At 40.3% G+C, this 22,706-nt stretch overlaps 1 protein-coding gene and 1 long non-coding RNA gene across 3 annotated transcripts in view; one reads left to right on the plus strand and one right to left on the minus strand.

The window, feature by feature from the left end:
• Positions 1-22,706, plus strand: part of FRMD4A (FERM domain containing 4A) — a 434,151-nt gene that overhangs the window by 42,417 nt on the left and 369,028 nt on the right. The gene's annotated exons all lie outside the window — the stretch shown is intronic.
• On the minus strand, positions 559-19,400 carry LOC307225824. Its single transcript, XR_013843181.1, has 4 exons — positions 19,196-19,400; positions 10,479-10,729; positions 7,966-8,099; positions 559-1,227 (listed from the first exon to the last, which is right to left on the minus strand). It is a non-coding gene; the product is annotated as an uncharacterized lncRNA (long non-coding RNA).

Raw genomic sequence — 22,706 nt, forward strand, 5'->3', positions numbered from 1 at the left:
ACTTTTTACAAGACTGGCCTCTTCTAAATGTAGATTGTGCCCCTCTAAATGCTGGAACATGGTGCTACTATGCCAAATAGAGCCAATACATAATTAGTTTCTTGCTATATTTATCAACCAAAGTTCTATTTTTGTAAATCAATAATAATAATAAAGCACTAAAGCTCATCCCTGTCCCATGGTGGTATTTGCATACCCTTAATGAAAATGCTTGTCTGATGTTTCATGCTGGGTACTGTGTCATGCAAAGTCATTATAATCAAAATCTTTCTAATTTGACTGCTAAATTGTAATTACTATGGTGTGCTATTTCATGCAAATAATGTCATGCAGAGTAAGTGAGTTGCACAAACTATGAGATATCCAGCATTATAGCACAACATTAGTTGCAGCTGTGGTGCTTAAATTGCTGTCCATGGAGGATTTTTCCAGGGCAAAGAGTGCATTGAACTCTACTCCTTTTGCTGCCTCATTTTCAGTCCTGCATAATAGTATCTGACAAACCAGTCACCCATTGCATATAGGTACCCATTGCATATATGCAACACTCATCAGAAGCCTTTTAACCTGGTTCTAATGTCATGCCTATAGCATACCCAGGGGATGATCTGCAGGCACCAGAGGATGAGGCCACCATCTTGCTGAAGCTAATCTGGTCCAGGTCGGGTTGGTGCCTGAAACAGTGACTTCCTTGAAACCACATGCACACATGCACCTTGGGTTCCATGATGGAACATAAATGGGATATAAATGTAAAATCAACAAATCAGAAAGTGTGATGATCCACATGCGAGGCAGAAAAGAGGACTGCAATATATAAAGTTTTAAGCGTGGCTGCGATCATATTTTTATGTGTGCTGGCTGGGATACTATTTGTAATGTAGCAGTACCGTTGTGTTAGTGAAAGCGTCACCAGCGATCTCCACCCTGTCTCTAATGGCAAGACAGCATGTCACGACAAGGGAGTGTTTGCATCACAGAAGATAAAAAACCTGTTTGATCACAGTAGATAGTGGGATGGTTGTGGGGGGTGGGGAATGAGTGTTAGCACGATGTCCCCGTGAAACTATTTTCAATTCTGTAAAAGAGCACTGTCTTGTGATGCTTCCTGGTGACCCAGGAAGTGAAGTTCCACATGAGGGAAGGGCTGTATGTACGACAGGGAAGGTTCTTTGAGCTCTCTGGTGGTCTAGGCAGCAAGATCTTGTCTCTGAAGTATATAGACACCTTGGAGAAAAGTCATTGGCCAAGGATTAGTAAACAATTCAAGTGGAAGAATGGGGAGAAAACAAAGCAGGGCATCACAGATGGAATTGCATTTTTAGTGTAGCAAGTCTTGAAAGCAAACCAGTAAACTGTGAACCATCAAGGTAACCGCAGCCGAGGGAGGCATTGCAAATCAAATGGGAAAGACAGACTGGGTCAATAAAAATAAACAAGAGGGACAGTTCCCCATGGGGGGGGGGGCAGACAGAAGTGCCTTTGTTAGTCTTCCAGAAGTCAATCCCTTTCTACTCTTTCCTCTACAATTAAAGAAAGGAATTGTGCAGTTAAAAGCACAATCTGGAATAGAGTGGAGTCACAGATTCCTGGAGATGCACATCCTTCACTAAACACCAAAGGGTAAACATAGTGGGAATATTTATCACATGAGAGGCAAAGGGCAATATTACGGCATGTTATTTGTTGTGCCTGTTATGTGACTAGAATTCAGGATAGGAAACTGATAGGAATGGTTAAGAAAGGATATAGGGAGACTTCCCTGATGGTTCTGCATGTAAGATTATGCCTTGATTTTATTTAAACAGAGTTCAAGGTTTGGAAGCAGCATTGACATTCTCAAACTGCAGCTTAGGGCCCCCGATGTGGATTTCAGTATGAGGGATGGTCCTCTGAAAGGGATTGGTTTCTGCTGACAGATAAACCATATCTAGAGACTGTCTCCCTACACAGTTGCCAAACTGCATCATAATTCCCTGTTTGGGAGTACAGATTTTGGTGACTCTTAAATATTTGCCTCCAAATAAGAGGCTGGGTTACTCTCCAGAAGTTCATCTGTGACTCAGAGACATCAGCCCCTCCCTCTCCTAGTAACACCCATGCCAGGCATGGTAGGGTTTGTGAGAAGACAAGGAAAAATAGAGACCCTCTTCCTCCTGCCACCGCAAAGTAAACGGGTTGAGTGTTTTGGAGGGAAGGATTAGTGCCTATTGCAGTCTCAGTAACATTGGGGTGTGTGGCAGGATCCAGTTTTGCTTGTAATTGGACCTGAAATAAGCAAGGTTATTTTCTGAGTCCATAGTTCTGGTTTTCTGAGCCTAATTGCATCAGCCTTCCCTAATTTGGTGTCCCTCCAGATGTTGCTGGACTCCAACTCTCACTGGCCCCAACCAGGGGTGGACATGGGGGGGGAGGCTGGGGGTGTCCAACAATATCTGGAGGGCACCAGGCTGAAGAAGCCTGAATTGCACACTTAATTATGTATGCCCTATACCTGCTCAGGTGAGTTCAGCTGTTGGTGTGGCTGCAACTCCTGTCCAGAGAAAGGGGTGAGTGTAGTTCTCTTCCTGCCTCCCCAGCCATTTCAAGAGAACATAGGATATTGCAATCCAGTAAGTCTTTGAAGTTGAGTGCTTATTCAAGCTGAGGAAGAATCCCATCAGTGTGTTTGAGGGAATGTATAAATCAACTCTTTCCGCCCTTAGCAGATCCAATGCAATGAGGAGTGCCTAAGTTTACCAATAGAAGGCACATTTTATATGTGTATGGTTTAGGCCTGAAATATGAATCACTCTTCTTTTCTTTTCTTTTCTTTTCTTTTCTTTTCTTTTCTTTTCTTTTCTTTTCTTTTTTCTTTAAGACTGTACTTACTAAAACAGGTGGAAGGTAAATTCTCACTCACAAATATGATAACTAGATGTCTCAAGCAGAAAAAGAGGAAGAGAATCTTTACTTATCTATGGCAATGTGCAAAGTCCTAGCCCTGATTTGGCATGGAATGTGTTTGAGAAACCTAAAAAATAAGTGCTTCAGTCCTCATCTGTGAAATTTTGCAATTCCAAGGAAAAAGCAATCCGTGTGTGGGAGGGTGTGTGCAAAAATGCTCTCAGAAATCCATTGAAAGCTCTTCTCTTTTTGTTGTTGGTTGGCTTAAATGAAAATCCGTCCAGCTGAAAGGAGGACACTTCCATCTGTGCCTCTCATGCATATTCAAGGATTAGCATGAAAGCATTGAGTTATTTTCAAAAATGGGCCAATTATGCGGATTTTACATGACTGTTAGCTCTGATATTGGATGAACACTTGCCATGGCAACACATGTGATCATAGTTGCTTGGGTTTTGTCAGACTGAAGGAAAGATAAAACAGTGAATCTCTGACACCCCCCTCCAAAAAAAAGGCTCTGAAAAGAAGATACTTAGAAAAAGTCATGGGGAGGATGAATCTCATTGTCATGGTCAACTCTGCTGTTGACCATGAACCACTTCTGCATGTGCCCCACTGAAAGGTGTCAGAGTTTTGAAAGGGCTTAAGGGTTTGTCCAGGCTTTCACAATTTTGTGTGAGGGATTCCGACTTCTACAGGAACTTTCAGTTTGTGCAATTAAAGACTCTGTTGCATTAGCACAACAAATCCATTACAAAAAAAGAATTGGGGGTTTTGTGGTTTGGAAAGTGATGTGGAAATGCATTGAAAAGTGTGTGGGAATGAACGAGTGACTAAGGGAAAGCCAAATAAACACCCCACAAGCAAATCAGGATGATTGTGCATTGGTGTAGAACTGCCCTGTAAACAAATTAGAACAAATGCTCAGTAAAAATTGGATATAACCTAACCTGCATGTAACCTTTGTGCTAGCAAATCAGGATGGATGCTTAATAAATGGGTCATCTGACCCATTCAGTGGAGCAGTGGATCACATCTCAGTTAGTGTGAGATTCTTGGTGGCAGAGGTTCTCTTTCAGTTTTCTGCCCCAGGCCCCCAAGTTGCTTGAGCCAGCCGTGTACATTGTCCATAACATACAGTACACTGCGTTTGAGGTTTGACAATACCAAGGGCATCTCAGCAAGCTGTAGGAAAGGATGCACCTGGATTCCTGGTGCAAGCGTGTAGGCTGCATAATCATGGAGAGGGCTTGTCCTACACCTTTCCTCCTTCCCGTTCTTCGTCCCCACCATTCTTGTTCCTTGGAGCATTCCCTATTCTCTGGAGCAGAAATGGATGAACCTGCAGCCCTTCAGATGTGGCTGGTCTCTAACTTTCATCATCTCTGACCAGTCAACATGTTGCCTTGTTGGGAGCTTGGGTTCAACAAGTTCCCCATCTAGAGCCAGCCTGGTCAGTGTCTGCATTTCCGAGGGTGGCTTTGTTTTCTGGAGGGTAGTCTAGGGCTTGGTGGGCGGGTGCGACTGATAGGTCTCAACTCAGGCTCTGCAATGAAGTCAGCAGCACCTTTCCAATAATAACTTTGTGGCTGCAGAGCTCATGTGTTCAACTAATATAAAGTCCTCAGTTTGGAGAGTAGGTAAGTCACACTCTCAAAAAGATCCCCTCCAGGGGCAGATGGGCCTTAATCCTTTGCCACCCGGGAACAGTTAGCAGTGAATCCTTTTAAATTTCACGGAGCAACAAGCTATCTTGCTGCTTGTCAAGTGGCACTTGATTGTGGCATTAGATGCAGCTTTTAAGCCATGCAACCCACGTCACAACGTAATTCAGTGGCCCCCGCTTTGCAGGTGAAGCTTCAGTCTTAAGCTTCAGTATGTGGGCTTGTTCTTTCCTGATTTACTTCTGCCTCCACTACCCACTTCCTCTGGTTTTGTTCCTCTGTTGTTTTGTTTTTCTTCTTCGCAAAACTTAAAAAAAAATGTTTTTATTGCACTGTGATGGAAATGTGGTAGGGCCTCTAGGATTTAAAAATATGTTATCTGAGCTACGTGTGTTTCCCACATCCTCTAGGTGGCCAAAGATACAAAATTATCTCTGATTTAGATGAGACCCACTAGAAAGACAACAGCTAAGTGTTTTGAATGGGTGTTTTGAATGACTTGTTCAAAGCCACTTATAGGGCCTATCATGTTAATCTGTGTGGTCTGCTCAGCTAGTCAGTGGAGTAAATGATTTGGTGAGGAGTCCAAACACAGGGAAAAAATGCTATGAATAAGTCAGAAACTAGATTGTTTTAACAAAAGAAAAGATCTCTATGGGAAATCGTGTTTTAAAATGTCCTGCTCTCTGGCGCCATCTGGTGTTGCTCATTCCAATAGCTGTTTCTTAACTAGTGTAGCTGAGTACATTACTAAGATGCAACAAGAATTTCAGCTGTATTGCGTGCAGAAGAGCTAACATCCTATTCCTAGTGAATGCAGTAGTCTCTTGCTTCTGCTGCTTGCAAGTAGGCAGTTAGTTCACACCTCAAAGTCTCTTTAGGTTCAGTTGTTTTATTTTCACCCCTCCAAGTAGATGGACCGTCTTGTGCTATAAACAGTCCCTTCCACCAATCTCATTTCCTCTGCTTTTTCTCACTGCCAATTCCAGCTGCTCAGAATGTCACACAATCTTTTCATCTTTCTTCTTCAACCCCAATTAAGTCTGACAGTCTTTCTAATGCACATAGTTTTTTAAAAAAAATAATATGCAAATATAATTTGGATGTTGAAAAATGATAGGAAAAAAGGCATTCAAGGAGAGAGAGAGAAAGCCCTGACTCCTTAGAAAGACATGTCTCTCTTCCTTGCACCTCCATTCTGGGAGTGCAAACAGTTAAGGAGGGCAGCTGAAGTACAGGGGCACAGCATTTCAGAGTGAGAAATCCTGAGAATCCTGAGGCAAGAAGGCCCTTCTTTCCCCAGCAGCTAAGGCTGAACATTTCAGGGGTCCATACTGGATTTGTGGGAGATGATTGGCAGATTGCCTCATGCTGCTGAGGGAGATGACAAGAGACTCTCATTAAAAAAAAAAAAAAAAACAAAACACTTGGGAAATGCAGCATTCATAGAGATGGGATTACCATCCAGTTAATATGGGCAGCAAGTAACTGCAAGCTGCCTGCCATTTTGACATTTCCACATTTGCTCCAAATACCTTCTGGTTGAATCCTGAACCCTAAATGCCAGTCCAGAGACAAAAGCCTTGAAACATATTTAAGTGACTAACATACAAGTGTGCTTGCAGGTCTTAATTCTGTGACACACGGAGGACAGAAACTGCTTCAGTGAATGGCATTTTATTATGCCTTTCGAATCTTTTAGCTTCTTCTAGGGAAGATGCCATGGGGGCGAAACCTCAGAGAGACAATTTTCAACAGGCCAACCCTTCATGAGCAAAATAGATCACTATGAAGGGGCTCAATGGGGGGGGGTGTTGTTTGCAAGGCGGCCTCTGAGCAAAAGGTTTTACAGCTGTTCATGGCAACCATCTCTTGCTGTGCCGTTAGGACTCTGGATCGAGTGACTGCTTTCTATGGAGACGCCAATTGTGAGGGCAACTCTAGGGATAAGACGAGAAATTAATCCAGTAAGAAGAGTCAGGGAAAGGCAGGGATGCAAAAGCAATTTTGTCTCCAACAATGCAGATCCATCTAAGGATGTGAAAATGGCAATGATTAGTAATGATGAAGGGCCTGAGCCAGACGCTGGGATGACATTTTAATATAGCAGGTGACCTTGTCAGGGATGGATGATGCACAAAGCATAATAATCTCAAATAGACATTCATCTAGAAGAGAAACACTGTTTTGTATGTTTGAAACAAACTAGCATATTTAGACAAGGCCAAGCAATTATAGAATTTCTAGTTGCCAACATCCCCCTCCCCTGAACAAGTTTTGGTCTATGTCATCTACCTAGATGGGATTATTTATTTTCCCTCAAACACAACACCTGGCACCCACAATGCCTTGGTTCTATTATCTGCTGTTTCAAAGCAAGACATTGGACATACTTTGAGTAGCAGGGTTCTGCATAAAAGTGGGAATTTTAGCAGGATCCAGCAGCACTTCAGTGGATGCGATATTACCAATCCTTTAAGTAAAGGATTGCTAGTTTTTTCCCTGCATTTTCTACTCCTTTTGCACTACATGATGGCTATGCAGCTTTAGGGTTGCACAAATGGTCCTTTATGAGTATGCATGTTAAAGAGTTGAGATGGGAATGAAGATGGTTTGTCGCAGCTGGTTTCAAATATTCTGAGAACACAAGTGGACTAGTGCAAAAAATGTTCAATTTTTTTTGAGAGAGACTGCAGGAAATCTAAAAAATGCTGAAATGTTTCCAGTGACAGGGTAGATATATGGAGTTTGGAATACTGCCCTTGCAGAGTTTTAATGCAACATAGTAGGGTGCTCAGGGCATTAATACTCAGGGAGGAAGTACAATTTGGTTTCTTGACATTTGTGACTAGGGCTTTACCATCAACCGTCGCCCCTCATAACATGCATAACTCTCTGGAAGGGTAGGGTGCATAGTAGGCAGATTGTAGAATTATAATATGCGCATAACAATATTCGGCTGGCTGTGGTCACATACACAAACAATTTCTTATGGCCCTTCCCAATTTGAGCATTCAACACAGGTGATAATAATCATGTCAGGCAGGTGACTGTCAACTCTTTGAGGCAGTCTTCATGAGTTTGCATTTGGTAGGCTGTTTCCCCGCAGACATTCTCCCCAGCATGTGGGCAGCATTAGATGGGGCCCCGTTCAGGATGCAGGCGCCCTTTCCAAACCCACAGGTGCCACCCACTGCCCTGCCGCAGGTACTTCTCAAGATGCATCTTGAGTGGCCAAATAGGACTTTGGTGCACTTATGAATTGGGATTATTAAACCACAAAAATTCGCATTGAAATGATGCAGGATGTATACCTGCACAGATGGTTAATTTTGAAACTAATATGGAAATGAGTTACCCAGTATGAGAATTATTCTCCTTCCCCCTCTGTTTACAGCAGCGAAAGAGAACTCACCAGATGCAGCTGGGTCTGTCCTGGTGTCCAAACACGAGTGTGGCTGGACTGTGCCAATGCAGTCGGAGGAAGTGCTGTGGGCACAGCTTCTTCTTATGTATTAGCTGCAGGATCTGATTCACTCTGCAGCTTCCCTCTACACCAAGTTGAACCACAATTAGGCTTTACTAGGCTGCCTGGAGAAACAGCACCTAAAATGTCTGTGTTAATATTTACAAACACTAACAGTTGTGTATAGTAAAACAAAAGCAAAATGTGAGGCATCACTACTGGAGAAGGAAATTCTGACACATCTGTTGGAGCACAGATCATTTTTCTACAGAGACATGACAGAAATGCCATCTCTTAAGCCGTCTCTTGAGCATGAGTGCTTGTTCTGCTGGGAACTGTCAGTCCTGACATGTTGGGTGAATTGAAATATCTCTCTGGTTCCTATATCAGCTTTCTATTAATTTGGAGGGTCTGCTATTTTTAAACTGACATTAAAAAAATGTTAATCAGAATAGTGATTCTCTTCAGTGGCACACTAACCATTTCTTGGAAATTGTACAGTAGGATGCTCATTCCAGCCAGGAATGCAGGGATGCCTCCAACTCAGAGTAGACCCGCTGAAATTAATGGACCTAAGTTAGTTATGTCTATTAATTTCAATAGCTCTACTCTGAATATGACTAACACTGGATGCAGCCCACAGCTTTTAAACCTTCAATAATCACCAACAGAAAAAATACTCCAAAATTCAACCAGTCAATGTCCTTAAAATTTAAACAAGTGTAAAGTCGAAGAGAGAAGCTGTACAAAGTTTCAGGAGCTTTGGGCACAATGAAGTGGCTGTTTGGGAGAGGGCTTTGTGCTCCCGTCTTGCTCATGCGCGTCCCCAAGGCATCTGGCTGGCTGTGGTGAGAACAGGATGCTACACCAGATGATGGACCTTTGGCCTCATCCAGCAGGGCTTTTCATACAGGCTTAAGCCAAAGTTAAGCATTTTGAGATTTCAAAAAAAGAAAACAAATGCTAACACTATTCTAGGCTGCATCAACAGAAGTCTAGTGTCCAGATCAAGGAAAGTAATAGTCCCATTCTATTCTGCCTTAGTCAGACCACACCTGGAATACTACGTCCAATTCTGGGTGCCACAATTTAAGAAGGAAGTTGGCAAGCTGGAAGGTGTGCAGAGGAAGGCAACCAAGATGATCAAGGGTCTGGAAACAAAGCCTTCTGAGGAATGCTTGAAGGAGCTGGGTATGTTAAGCCTGGAAAAGAGGAGATGAGAGGAGATATGACGGCCATCTCCAAATATCTCAAGGGATAACACATGGAAGGTGAAGCAAGCTTGTTTTTCCTGCTCTGGAGGGTAGGACTCAAACCAATGGCTTCAAGTTATAAGAAGGGAGATTCCAACTAAAAACTTTTTGACAGTAAGAGCTGTTTGACAGTGGAACGGTCTCTCACAGGAGGTTGTGGACTCTCCTTCCTTGGAGGTTTTTAAGCAGAGGTTGGATGGCCATCTGTCAGGGATGCTTGAGCTGAGATTCCTGCAGGGGGTGGACTAGATGACGCTTAGCATCCCTTTCAACTCTACAATTCTACGATTCTATAACATTGCTACAATCAACCGCAATACCTTTGGGATTTAATTAGCATTGTTAATATGTATTGTTCAAAGTATTTGTTTGGTTGCTTGACATCTTGAAGGGTGAAAACGTAGACTATGTGTACATCAAATGTGAACCAAAACTACTTTTCTTTTATCCTGTGGCTAGAGAGTTCTCTTCCTGTCTTTGCGGCATCTCAAAGATCCAATTCAGAGATGCTTATGCTGTTTTGAGAGTCGTCATTATTGAAAAGATACAAAAGAGGGCACAGAAAGGTAGATTCTTTTAAAGGCCATTTTGAAACTGTTGTGTTTCAGGGAAACACATCGTAGAATTTTCAGAAAGTGATTTTTTTCAGCTTCAGTTTTATGACCTCCTGTAATACATGCCGAGCTGCACTGTGGGTAAGTCATCAGAAATTGCTTACTGTCAGTTACAAGGCAGAAGAAAAGTCACCTTGTATCAGATGTTCCCTTCTTCCAGGGAGCCTAGTGGCCAGCATGTTAGGAATCTAACTGAGAACATAATAGCTGTGTCTCACCAAAGCTATAACTAGAGGAATTGCATTTAATTTGAAATAGATATCAACAGCGGTAAGAGTAGCGTCCTTGACACTGGAATCTAAAAAACACCAAAATAACCAGTTTTTTTAGCCCATGATAGCTGGATTATTTAGCAGCGTAAAATATAGCAGGGCCCAGACTCACCCTGGACTGCTAAAAGAGGCTCCCACTCGTACATCAATTGTGTGCTTGCAGTGGTGTATAAAGCTCTGTCGCCTTAACACCTGGTGTGTGTGTGGAGCACGTAGTGATGGGGAAGGAGCCGGGCAGTTAAGTGACCACCACCTCATGTCGGGGGCTTCTCTGCACTGGCCCTGCATTAATACGGACGGGACCAGCTTATATATGGTAATACCTTCCTTTGGGACTTCGGGATGGCTCGCAACAAACCACTGTAAAGTCCATTCTGATTTGGGGATAGCAAAATTTCTTCTTGGGTGTTTTATCCAATTTGCTGCATGAAGCAGATGGGAACAGTAATCTTCTTTGTTTTAGTACAAATGTTTGTCTCTGTTTACATAGAAAGTTAGATCCTGAACGATCTAGCTCTACAGCTACTTCCTCTTTCTCTTGGTCTGCACTGAAGCTGCTTTTTACTTTGTAGCCCTAGAAAAGAAGAAGATGGAAGGAGTCAATAGAAGAAAAGGGAGGGGAGGGAAATGGGACGCTTTCATCATGAATTTTGATCCTGGATGAACCAGTCAGTGCATCACTTCTTCAGGACCGCAGTGTGTCTCAGTAATTTCCCAGGCATGTGCTGGGGACTGCTAATATGCCATTGAGGCAACTGCTGGTGTGCTGCTCTGTTGTATAATTAAAAGTGGTTGAAAGTCTAAAGCCAATAATAATAATACCCCACCGAACTGACTAGATTCCCCCAGCTTCCTGCTTCTCTTTTTTTAAGAAAATTTTTCTTTTACAAATTATTTAAACACAATCATATTGCATATATAACAGATTTTTGACTCCCCCCCGCAATCCTCATACTTTTGTATTTATTCCGCATTTCCTTTATAATTATATTGCCAGTTTATAAATCTTTACAGCTCTTTTCGCTTTTACAATACCCTTTCTCAATCACAAAGCCTCTTTAAATCCAACTAGCGTTGTCTGCTCATCACAAATATTTTCCAGATAAATCGTAAATTTTCTCCAGTCCTGAGTGAACTTGTGGTCTTTCTGATATCTAATTTTCCCTGTCAATTTATCTAGTTCAGCAAAGTCCATCAGTTTCCGCCTCCATTCTTCCAGTGTCGGTAGTTCCTCTTGTTTCCATTTTTGGGCCATTAAAATTCTTGCCGCAGTCACTGCATATTGAAAAAGTTTGTAGTCACTTCTATTAATTTCTCCTCCTGTAATTCCTAACAAAAAGGCTTCTGGTTTCTTCACAAACGTATATTTAAACATCTTTTTCAATTCATTATATATCATTTCCCAGAAACCCTTTACTTTCTTGCACTCCCACCACATATGGTAAAACGACCCTTCCCTTTCTTTACATTTCCAACATTTGTTACATGTTTTACACATTTTTGCAAGTTTAACGGGGGTGATATACCATCTGTATACCATTTTCATAATGTTTTCCTTTATCGTCATACATGCAGTGAATTTCATATTTTCCTTCCATACTTTCTCCCAATCTTCTAATTGTATATTATAACCAAAGTCTCTGGCCCAATGTATCATGACCGATTTGACTTCTTCGTCCTTTGTTTGCCATTCCAATAACATTTTATACATTTTTGACAATACCTTATAATCATTATTTATTATCTCTTTTTGAAATCTAGACTCTCCTTCAATATATCTCCTCTCTTTACAATCCTTTTTAAACATTTCGTTTGTTTGAAAATAGTGCAACCAATCATATACATATTTTTTAACTTGTTCATATGGCTTCATTTTCCATTTCCCCCCTTCTTTAATTACAATATCTCCATAAGTCATCCAGTCCTCTCTCATATTTGTCTTTTTAACACTCATGACCTCCAGTGGGGATAACCAATGAGGTACATTCGGTTCCAAAATATTTTGGTACCTATCCCATATTTCTATTAGGGCACCTCTGAAAATATGATTGACAAACCCTTTATGAGCTTTCTTCTTCCCCGACCATAGATAAGCGTGCCAACCAAACCTATTATCAAAGCCTTCAAGATCCAATAACTTATTGTTTTTTAATGTTATCCAGTCCTTTAACCAACAGAGACAAGATGCTTCATAGTAAAGTTTCAAATCTGGCAGGGCGAAGCCACCTCTTTCCTTCGCATCAGTTAGTAACTTAAATTGTATTCTTGGCTTTTTGCCCTGCCAGATATATCTTGAGATCATTCTTTGCCACTCTCTGAAGATCTTTGTCCCTTTAATTATTGGAATCATTTGAAATAAGAACAACATCTTTGGAAGTACGCTCATCTTAATTGAGGAGATTCTGCCCCAAAAAGATAATTTCATCCTACCCCACACTTCGAGGTCTCTCTTTAAAGCATTCCAAGTTGTTACGTAATTGTTTTGATATAAATCAATATTTTTTTGGGTTAACTATATTCCTAAATATTTTACCTTCTTCGCCACTTCCATCTCTGTTTCTCTTTGCACTTCTTCTATTAAACTTTGATCCATATTTTTCACCATTAATTTAGTTTTCCTTTTGTTCAATACAAACCCGGCCACCCTTCCAAATTGGTCAATTTCTTTTATGACTTCGTTTAAACTACTTGTCGGATCTTCTACCGTAATTATCAGATCATCGGCAAAGGCTTTTACTTTGTATTGATTTCGACCTAGTGTAACCCCCTTTATTAGTTCGTTTTGCCTAATTGAACTAAGTAGAACCTCCAGAACCATAATGAATAACAGTGGTGAGAGAGGGCATCCCTGTCTTGTACCTTTCTTTATGTTCACTTCCTCTGTAATTACATTGTTTACAATCAATTTTGCTCTTTGTTCTGAATAAATCGCCTTTATACCATTATAAAAGTCCTTTCCCACTTCCATCATTTCCAAATTTTTCAACATGAATTCCCATGAAACATTATCAAACGCTTTCTCTGCATCCACAAACATTAATACGGCTTGTCTCTCATTACTGGCAGTCAAATATTCCAAAATGTTTATTATATTTCTCACATTATCCTTCATATGTCTGCCAGGAAGGAAACCTGCCTGATCTTCGAGGATATATTCTTTTTTTTTTTCCAAATACATTTTTATTGAGGTTATACACATAACAAACATACAAACAGATACAAAAGAAAAAATTATAACCAAAAAAAACACACAAAAAAAGCGTCAGGATATACAAGCCAACTTTTTCCTCTCTCTAACTATACAAAGATAGATTAATCTGGCTGTTTCACAAAACAGTAAACGATTAAAAAAAAAAAACACACGCAAAAACCACCTCCTGGACTTCCTTCCATCCTTTTGGTAAGTATCAAATATCTGCTTCCATTACGTATTTGATTTTTAATCTATAGGCCTAAATTCACACGCTGGTAGTATTGTTCTGACCCCGCCAATCACATTAAGCATTTATTCCAATATAGTTCCAGTATTTACTCCAATTTTTCAGAGATTTCTGTTCATCGTGGTCTCTTAATTTACCTGTTAATTTATCAAGCTCAGCATAATTTATCATTTTAATTTGCCAATCATTTATATTGGGGATAGTTTCCACTTTCCAATATTGTGCCAATAAAATTCTCGCTGCTGTGGTGGCATAGAGGAATATCGTTCTATCTTCTTTCTTAATATCTTTACCCGTCATTCCCAGCAAAAAGGCTTCGGGTCTTTTGGGAAAAGTGTATTTAAATATTCTTTTAAGCTCATTGTAAACCGATTCCCAAAAGCCTTTCACCTTTTTGCATGTCCACCATAGATGATATAGGTCACCCTCCACCTCCCCACATTTCCAGCATTTCTTATCTTTTAGTCTATACATTTTGGCCAACTTCACAGGGGTGTGGTACCACCTATATAGCATCTTCCAAACATTTTCTCTCAGAGACATACATGCTGTAAACTTTATATTACAATTCCACACTTCCAGCCACCTTTCAAAATCGATATTATAACCAAAGTCAATTGCCCATTTAATCATTGCCTCCTTCACCTCCTCGTCCTTTGTATACCACTCTAAAAGTATGTCATAGATTCTAGATAGGGTTTTGTTTTTACCTTCTATTACTTCTACATTGAATTTTGATTTTTTGTCATCAAAACCCAACTTCTTCTTGTCCTCTTTTAGCAAATCATTCACCTGGTGGTATTGCAACCACCCAGTGAATAGATTTTTTATCTCTTCATAAGGTCTAAGTCTTGGCCCTTGGTCTGTTTTTCTTAACATTTACTCATAGGTGGCGTTTTTTTCCTCCATGTTTGTTTTCTTCACCGTTAAAGCCTCAATTGGTGAGATCCAATATATTCTTGCGATATCTTCTTTAATCTTTTTGCTAAGATACCCGAAAAAATCTTATAATCTGTGTTTAGCAGAGATATCGGTCTATAGTTCTTAACTTGTGTGAGATCACAGTCTTGTTTTGGTATGTGTAATAAAGGCTTCTTTCCAAGTTTCTGGTATAGCCTGTTGTTTCAAAATATTATTCATAACTTCTTTAAGTGGTACCGCCAAGGAGTCCCTCATTTCTTTATAGAAAGAGTGCCTTTCCTTTTTTCATCTCTTTTATAATTTCTACTATCTCCTCCTTCTCAATTGGGGCGTTCAGTCTGTCTTTCTTTTCTGTCGGGATCTTTTGCACCTTTTTTTCTTTTAGAAATTTCTCTATCTTCTTTATATTATTTTTTTCTCGTTTTGCATACAAATGTTTATAAAAGTCCAAGAATCCTTTTCTGATACCTTTTGGGTTTTCTATTTCCACACCATCCACAATAATTTTATTAATTGTACTTTGCTCTTTCCTTTTTAAAATTTGCCATGCAAGCCATTTTCCAGGTTTATTTGCGAATTCAAAATTTCTTTGTCTCAGGCTTTTGATGTTCCATTCGACTTCTTTATTTATGATCATAGCAAACAGTGTCTGCAAAACTTTAATATTTTGTTTTATTTGGATGTTATTTGGTTTTTTAATTAACTTTTGTTCATTGTCCATTATTTGTTTTAAAATTTCCTTCTTCCCTTTCTCTCTGTTCTTATTTTTGATCACATTCTGTTGAATAAAAAATCCCCTCATTACCGCCTTGCTTGCATCCCAAACTATACTCATCTTTGTGTCTTTATTCATGTTGTCTGAAAAGTACTCCATCAATTTTTTACGTGCTTCTTGAATAATTTTTTCATCTTCCAAAAGGTAATCCTTCAGTCTCCATCTGAATGTTCTCTCTTTGTAAGCTTTTATCTCCATTTTTATCGGATTATGATCCGAAATTACTCTGGGTTGAATTTCTATTTGTTGGATTCTGGTAGTTAATTCGTTCGAGACCCAAATTTGGTCTATTCTTGACATGGACTGATTCGGTTCCGAATAAAATGTGAACTGTTTTTCTAATGGATGTCTGAGTCTCCAAATGTCAATTAAATTAAGGTTTTGCACCAATGAGAAAAAGGTCTTCGGTAGTTTACCTTCTTTGCTGTCACTTTTTTCTCTCAATCTGTCCATTTCCATTGATACAACTCCATTCATGTCTCCCATTATTATCATTTTTTGGTCCATATATTCAAACAGTCTTTCTTCCAATTTCTTATAAAAATCAGTCTTATTTCCATTAGGTGCGTAGATCCCGACAATTATTAATTTTTCGCCCTGCCAATTGATCTGTATTGCAATCATTCTTCCTTCTTCATCTTTGAAAATCTGTTGAGCTTCTATATTTTTCCTTACATAGAGAACCACGCCTCTCTTCTTTTCTTTATCTGAGGATATAAATTCATTTCCCAATCTATTATTAATCAAAATTTTTCTATGTTTCCTTGCCACATTGGTTTCTTGAAGACAGATGATATCCAAATTTTTCCTTTTTAAATATTGTTCAATGTTATTTCTTTTCTTCTTATCATTCATTCCGTTAATGTTCCAATTCCATAATTTCAATGCCATATTTTCTGCTGATTAAAAATATAAAATTTTTATTCCTGCTTACGTTTTTATAATCCCTCTTCTTTTTCTTCCTCCTCCTCCTCATCTTCTTCTTCTTCCTCTTCTTTCTCCTCCTCTTCCTCATCCGTCTCTCTGTTCTTTTTGTACTTTCCTTTTAGAATTTTTCCTCCCATCGGATCAATTCCTCCTACCGCTCCTTCTTCTACCTCCTCCTCTACCATTAATTCTTTATATCTTCTCTGAAACTTACTTGTTTCTTCGGGACTTGTAAGTCTGTGTCTCTTGCTTTTGTAAACGAAAGAGATCCCCTGAGGGAATTCCCATTTGAATTCAATCTTATTTTTCTTCAGAATTTGGACCAATGGTTTATACGGGTCCCTCCGTTTCAACAATCTGACCGGTATGTCTTTAACAATAATTATGTAACTCCCATCGATGTTCAGTCACTTCTCTCTATTTTTTTGGAGTATTAGATTCCTCATATCTTTGTCTTTAAAGGTGATCAAGCAATCTCCTGTAACCTTCCTTGTCTTGGTTGTCCTTACTCTCATTCTGAATGCATTCTGAACCTTCCTCTCCACGTCTTCTTTTTGTAATTCCAACCATTGAGCAATTTCCGTTATTAATTTATCTTTAATATCTTCTCCTTGAACCTCTGGAACTGCTCTCAACCTTAAATTCACCTCCCGTTGTCTCAATTCATTCATGGAGATTGCGTCCCATAACTCCTCCTGTGTTTTGTTTCTGAAATTCCTGCCTTCATCTTCTCCTCCTCCTTTTTCACTTCTTTCATCTCCACTTTTGTCCTTTTTAATCCTTCCTCAACAGATTGTGTTCTCTTAATAACTTCTTTTATTTGGCCTTTCAATTCTTTTACTGTATCATCAATTTTTTGGTCCATTTTCCCAATTTTATTGTCCACCTGCTCAATTCTAGTATCTACATGTTCCAATTTATCCTCTAAATTCTTTTCGCTTTGTCTAATTTCAGCAAACATTTTTAAAATTTCGGCTTTGAAATCTGCCTCGGGTTTTGAACCTCTTCTTTCACCCGGTGTTCCTCCCTCCCCAGCTTTCTTCGATGTGTGAGACATTTCCTCCCACTTTTATTTTTTCCAACCAAATCACTTTTCCGTTAGGTCAATCCCACTGCCTCCCAATTTTAGATGGGTCCAACCCCAATATGTACTTATATTCTCCCCCAATATGTACTTATATTCTCCCCCAAAACAATTCTTGTATCAATCATATAAATATCACTTTCATCCAATCAAAATCCATCAAATTCAATCCAGATTTAAACATAAAAAAATTGTAAATTCCTGCTTCTCTTTGTGTATCGCTGCTCCAGACTCGCCCCCCCCCCACTGAGGTTGGTGATTGTGCCATCACATGTCCTTGAATAGTTCAGATGCAGAGATGGAGAGGAATTGCCTGTGTCCAGAGGAGGTTTTCCTTTGTGCTCAGATCAACGCCTCCTTTGAGAGCAGGGAACCTTTACCTGTATACATTCCTACACCAGTGTGCCTCCAAATTAAATTTAAAAAAGCATGTGCTGCCTCCACCAGAATGTTGTGTGCTGCTGCGTTGTCTTCTAGGATCAGTTAGAATTTTTTAGCACCCACTTGGACTCAGTCACCTGAGAACTGCCAGGTTTTTAATAACACCTTTCCGCTTAAAATGTGTGGTCTGCAGGTGTTCAGGTTGTGACAGAGAAAGCAGGAAAGAGCTCTTTCAAAAGTCCAAGGTTTCATTCTAGTCAAACGTACCTTTTTCATTACACCTGGGGGGGGGAGCAAAGCATAAACTGATTTAAGCATCATTTGTGAAAAGAGATGAAGCATTCAGTCAGCTAAATAGTTGCACTGAAAATTCCAGGCACATAAAAATCAATACAGAAAAAATCCCAAAATGCACATGACTTGTAAATGAAACCCATTTAATTATGGGAAATCATTGGCAAGAATACGCACATCTTGGGAAGTGACTTTCTTATTAAGTGGCTTTGGTGATCTTTATTACTTTGCTTGGATTAACAAATTTAGATCAGATAATGAAACTTTTAGTCTCTCTGTCTTTCTTCTTAGGCTAACACTTGTTAGCCTAATTTTTCAATTAACTTTCTGCAGTGACTAGATCATAAGATGTGGCTATATCAGCACATTCTTAGATCTGATTGCAAATCAGCATTCATTTTGCAAACAAGGTATTAATCATGGTTGCATATGGCTAATGGTCCAAGCAGTTTTGTTTTTAAAAATATATAAATCTTATTTTAGTCAACTTCACTGGCTTTTACTTTTCTTAGCTTCGTTGCTAAGCAATGTGTCAGTTTCAACAAAATGTGTATGCTTAAGACCTATTAAGGTTTATTAAATTTGTATATCTCTCACCACTAAAAACTCCTGAAGAGATTAACAATTAAGTATAAATAACAACAATTAAATGACAAAAATATATTAAAAGCAGATTTATCAATATAATATAATTGGTGCCCAGAAAAACAAAACCAGCTTTGTCTGGTGCCAAAATGAGTGCAAAGTTGTCACCAGTGTATGTTCATCTGTTGGGGAGGGGGGGCAGAGAGAAGGGATTTCTAACAGAAATCCAACAGGTTCAGCAGAAACCTTTATTGATGCCATTGTGGGCTGTCATTGGGAGCTCTGTTTGGGATAAGACAGCTAAGAAATCGCCATTGTCTCCTGATGAACAACCAGTCACTCAAAACACACTGGGATTGACAGGACTAGTATTAATGCCTCTGTCTCTTCTTGTATCTGTTGAACTTTTGTGTCGACTTTCCCCCTGGCCCTTTTGGGGTCTTCCTTTATGCACATACGCTGAATAGATGCTGGTTTGTGGTGAGTGGGCAGGGCGGGGCAGGCAGAAGACGGAATAAATTTCAAAAGGGGGTCAGCCCAAAAAATATTTGAGAAACATTCATTTACCAGTTGGATTGTAACCTTTCTTGTAGCATACGCCCCCCCCCCCCCGCTGCCCCTGCCCACACTTGCCAGCTATTGAAAGCAAAGGTGTTCCCTTTTGGTCTTCTGGAGCCACACCAAAAAGAAATAATACTAAAACCTCATAAATTTATGAATGAAAAGCATAGTGCAAAGGAAAAGCAACATTAATATTCTACAGGCTCCATATGCTAAAAATAAAATGATACATTGCAGTGGGTGATTAGCATGTCTCCCTCCACCACTCTTAGATCTTTGTACAATGCCAGCGACAGTCAGATTGCCTGGACGTCTCCATGGCAACCCCTTGATGCTTCCTTTTGTTCAGCTGATAATCTGCCCAGTCACATGATCGCCAAGCAGCATGCAGATGAAATGGAGCCCAGAAGCAGCAGCAGCAGCAGCAGCAGCAGCAGCCGCCACCCATTGTGTTATCCTCATTAAGAAACCTTGGGAATGTGTGGGGCTGTGGGAGGGGGCGAAGGAGGCCCAGGTGGTTCCCAGCCAGAGCTGGCTGCAGAGCCACCCCCCTTGCTTGTTCGGAAGATTGTTATGCACTTGAACTTGCTCCCCACCATCACAGCCATTCCGGTGACCACAAGGACTGGCGCTGCTCAAAGGTCTTTTCTCATTAGACTTTCAAAACCCTCGTTTGTACTGTGTGCGTGCTCTAGTATGCCTGCTGGATGTGCCTGGAAATTGTGAGGGTGAAGCAGGGCTGGGGCTCTGGCTCCGCGCGAAGCTGCCTGAGGTTTAAGATGGAGATCTTTTCTCAAGTTCTCCCACTTTCTCCAGTGGGAAAAACCTTTTCTTCAGTGACACATCAGTTTTGTGGAATACTTTTCCCAGAAAGGTTTTATGGCTCCAGGTTCCAACCCTTTCAAAATGTATTTATTTACAGTGGTACCTCTAAGTTGCAGACACGATCCATTCTGGGGTGCCATTCGCATCCCAAAAAGTCTGCAACTAGAGTGGTGCTTGATTGAGCACTTCTGCGCATGCATGAAGCACACAGAACACTTCTGCACAAACATGCGGGGCAAAACCCGGAAGTATACACTTCCCGGTTTGCCACATTCGCAAGCTGAAAAGACTCAACATGAACCTAACGCAACACGAGGTGTGACTGTACTTTAAAACATTTCTAGGCTGCATTTCTGGGTGCAAGGCCTACCCAAAGCAACTGACAAACAAACAAGCTACGTGTAAAAAAATAAATATTACTAAAAGCCATGATAAAAACAGATTCACAGAGTTAAAAACAAAGACAGAGCTTCAATAACATAAAAATATTTCTGCCTCCATCCCGGACAAAAAAAAAATATAAATTAGTTTTTGAAATGCCTGAAGTGTAGCTGATGCCATAAGCAGTTCTACTGAGAGGGTGTTCAGAAGGTATGGAGCCACCACAGAAAAGACCCTCTCACCTGCCTGCAAACCTGGGAAGCAGACACATGGAGAGATACCCTGATTAGGATCTCAGAGCATGGGCAACATGGCACGGGTGCAGGCAGCCCACCCGATAGCCTGGGCCCAAACCATTGCAGGCTTTAAAATCTTAAAACCAACCCTTTAAATTGGGCTTGGAAATGCGCTAGAAGCTAGTGTAGCAGGTACCCCATCAGGACTCTGGTGACCACATTTGAAATTGGCAGAAGTTTCTGGACCATCTTTAAAGGCAGCTGCACATGAAGTGCATGACCGTCATCTAGTCTGGACATGACGTCTTCTAATTTCCCTAGGCCTGGAGTGGGCAAGATGTTAGGCATATTGTTAGACCACAACTCCCATCATCTCTGATCATTGACTGTGCTGCTAGGGGCTGTTGGAGTCTAGCAACATCTGGAGGGCAGCAGGTTACCCACCCACCTCCAGCTTAGATCTTTTGAGCGCTCATTCTTAGCACTCAAAGCTAAATAATAGTGGGATTGTTCTGTTTTATCTGAGACTGTGCTGCTGTTATTACAGTTATTTGTGGTTTTGCCTCTAACCTGCTCTGGAAGTCTTTGGGCTGCAGTAACAGCAACAAATACTTGTAGGAAGTAAAAATAACAAATTGGAGCATTATCTTCGCATATCCTGTGACCTCTGACAAGATGCTGGATGCATCTAATGAGAGATTTAATGGCCTTCCATGCTTTAGGGTATATGGGGGGGAAATTAGCCATTTGGGAAAGATGCAGACCACAAAATGCTGGCTTCTCTGTCTCATTTGCAGCCATGGTGTGGCTTGTTTGCCACTAGGGATACAAGAGAAATTAGATTCAGTTCACATGTAAAAGCGAATCTACCTAATTGTCACTTTGGGAAGCAATATGCGAACTGAAATGCAGCCATTCTTTGAAACGTGCAATTATGTGACTTTTGCAAGGGAGTTCTCCAGCCAAGTAATTTGTACTGGAAAGTAAACCCTGCATATGAATTTATTCATTACCGAAAATAACATATAAAAATGCTTTATATTTTGGAAGAATCCTACGCAATATTGTGCATATAAGGTGAAGGTGCATTAAAAGATGTGTGTATTGGGATAAATTTGCACCAGAATGTGTGTGGATTTTCATGAGGACTTTGGGGTGGGGTGGGGGGAGAATTTGCAAACAGAAGTGGAAATGAGAACTGGTTTTAGGATTGGCAAAATGAAAAACCAAAATTGACAGTTCACCCATCCCTGTTGTCACTAGAGTTGGCATCACAATTGGCAAAAAAAACAGACTACAAGTTGTTTATTATTATTATTATTATTATTATTGAAGAAGACTGCCTATTAGTGTATACTTCCTGGGCAGGTTACAGGACAGTAAACAAGAAGCAGGGAAATGATTTCTCCTCCCATCTCCCTGTAAATATACAGTATTTAGGATGGGAATGCCCTTAGGCTTTGATCCTAATCACACTTCATGTACAACATAGAAACTCCAGTAAAACCAAATAAATGACTCTAATGTCCAATATCAGCGAACGGCTGTCACTGTTAAGTGTTGCTGTTGCAAGTCTCGCATTGGATATTAATCCTGTTACTAGTCAGTAAATCATTATCAATGTAGTGGAGTCTTGATGTGCATGAATGTGATTTATTCTGCAGCACTTATTAGAGACTTGTAAGTACGGTTTGAATATAAATGACAAAGTGAGCTAAAAGAAATGGATATGTTTGATAAGAGTTGCAGAAGCATTTCCTTTGCTCTGGCAAATGTGTCCGGGAGCTTGGGTTTGGTCAGATGGCTTTGCATTTCAGTGAGGAGTTGCATTCATTACTGGAAAATGGTTAAGAGCAATATCATTATTTTGGAATGCATATTAATGGTGCAGCAGTAGGTGGAACGCCTTAGCAACCCACAAGCGGCAAGAGGAAGATAGTGCAAAAGCATGAGCCTTTAGGGTGGAGAAGAAAAAGAACCACAGAGTTAATAATCTAGTAGACAAACAGCATTGGAAAGGCAGGTGGGGGGGGGGCAGATATCAAGACAACCCAGGCTGCTCTTATAATGTCTTACTGTGCCTCTGGCTTTTTTCTTTTCTTCTTTTGAAAAAGTGATTCTCTCATTTTATTGTCTCTTGG

Source organism: Podarcis cretensis (genome assembly GCF_951804945.1).
Source record: "Podarcis cretensis genome assembly, chromosome: 10".
In the NCBI taxonomy this organism is placed as follows: domain Eukaryota; kingdom Metazoa; phylum Chordata; class Lepidosauria; order Squamata; family Lacertidae; genus Podarcis; species Podarcis cretensis.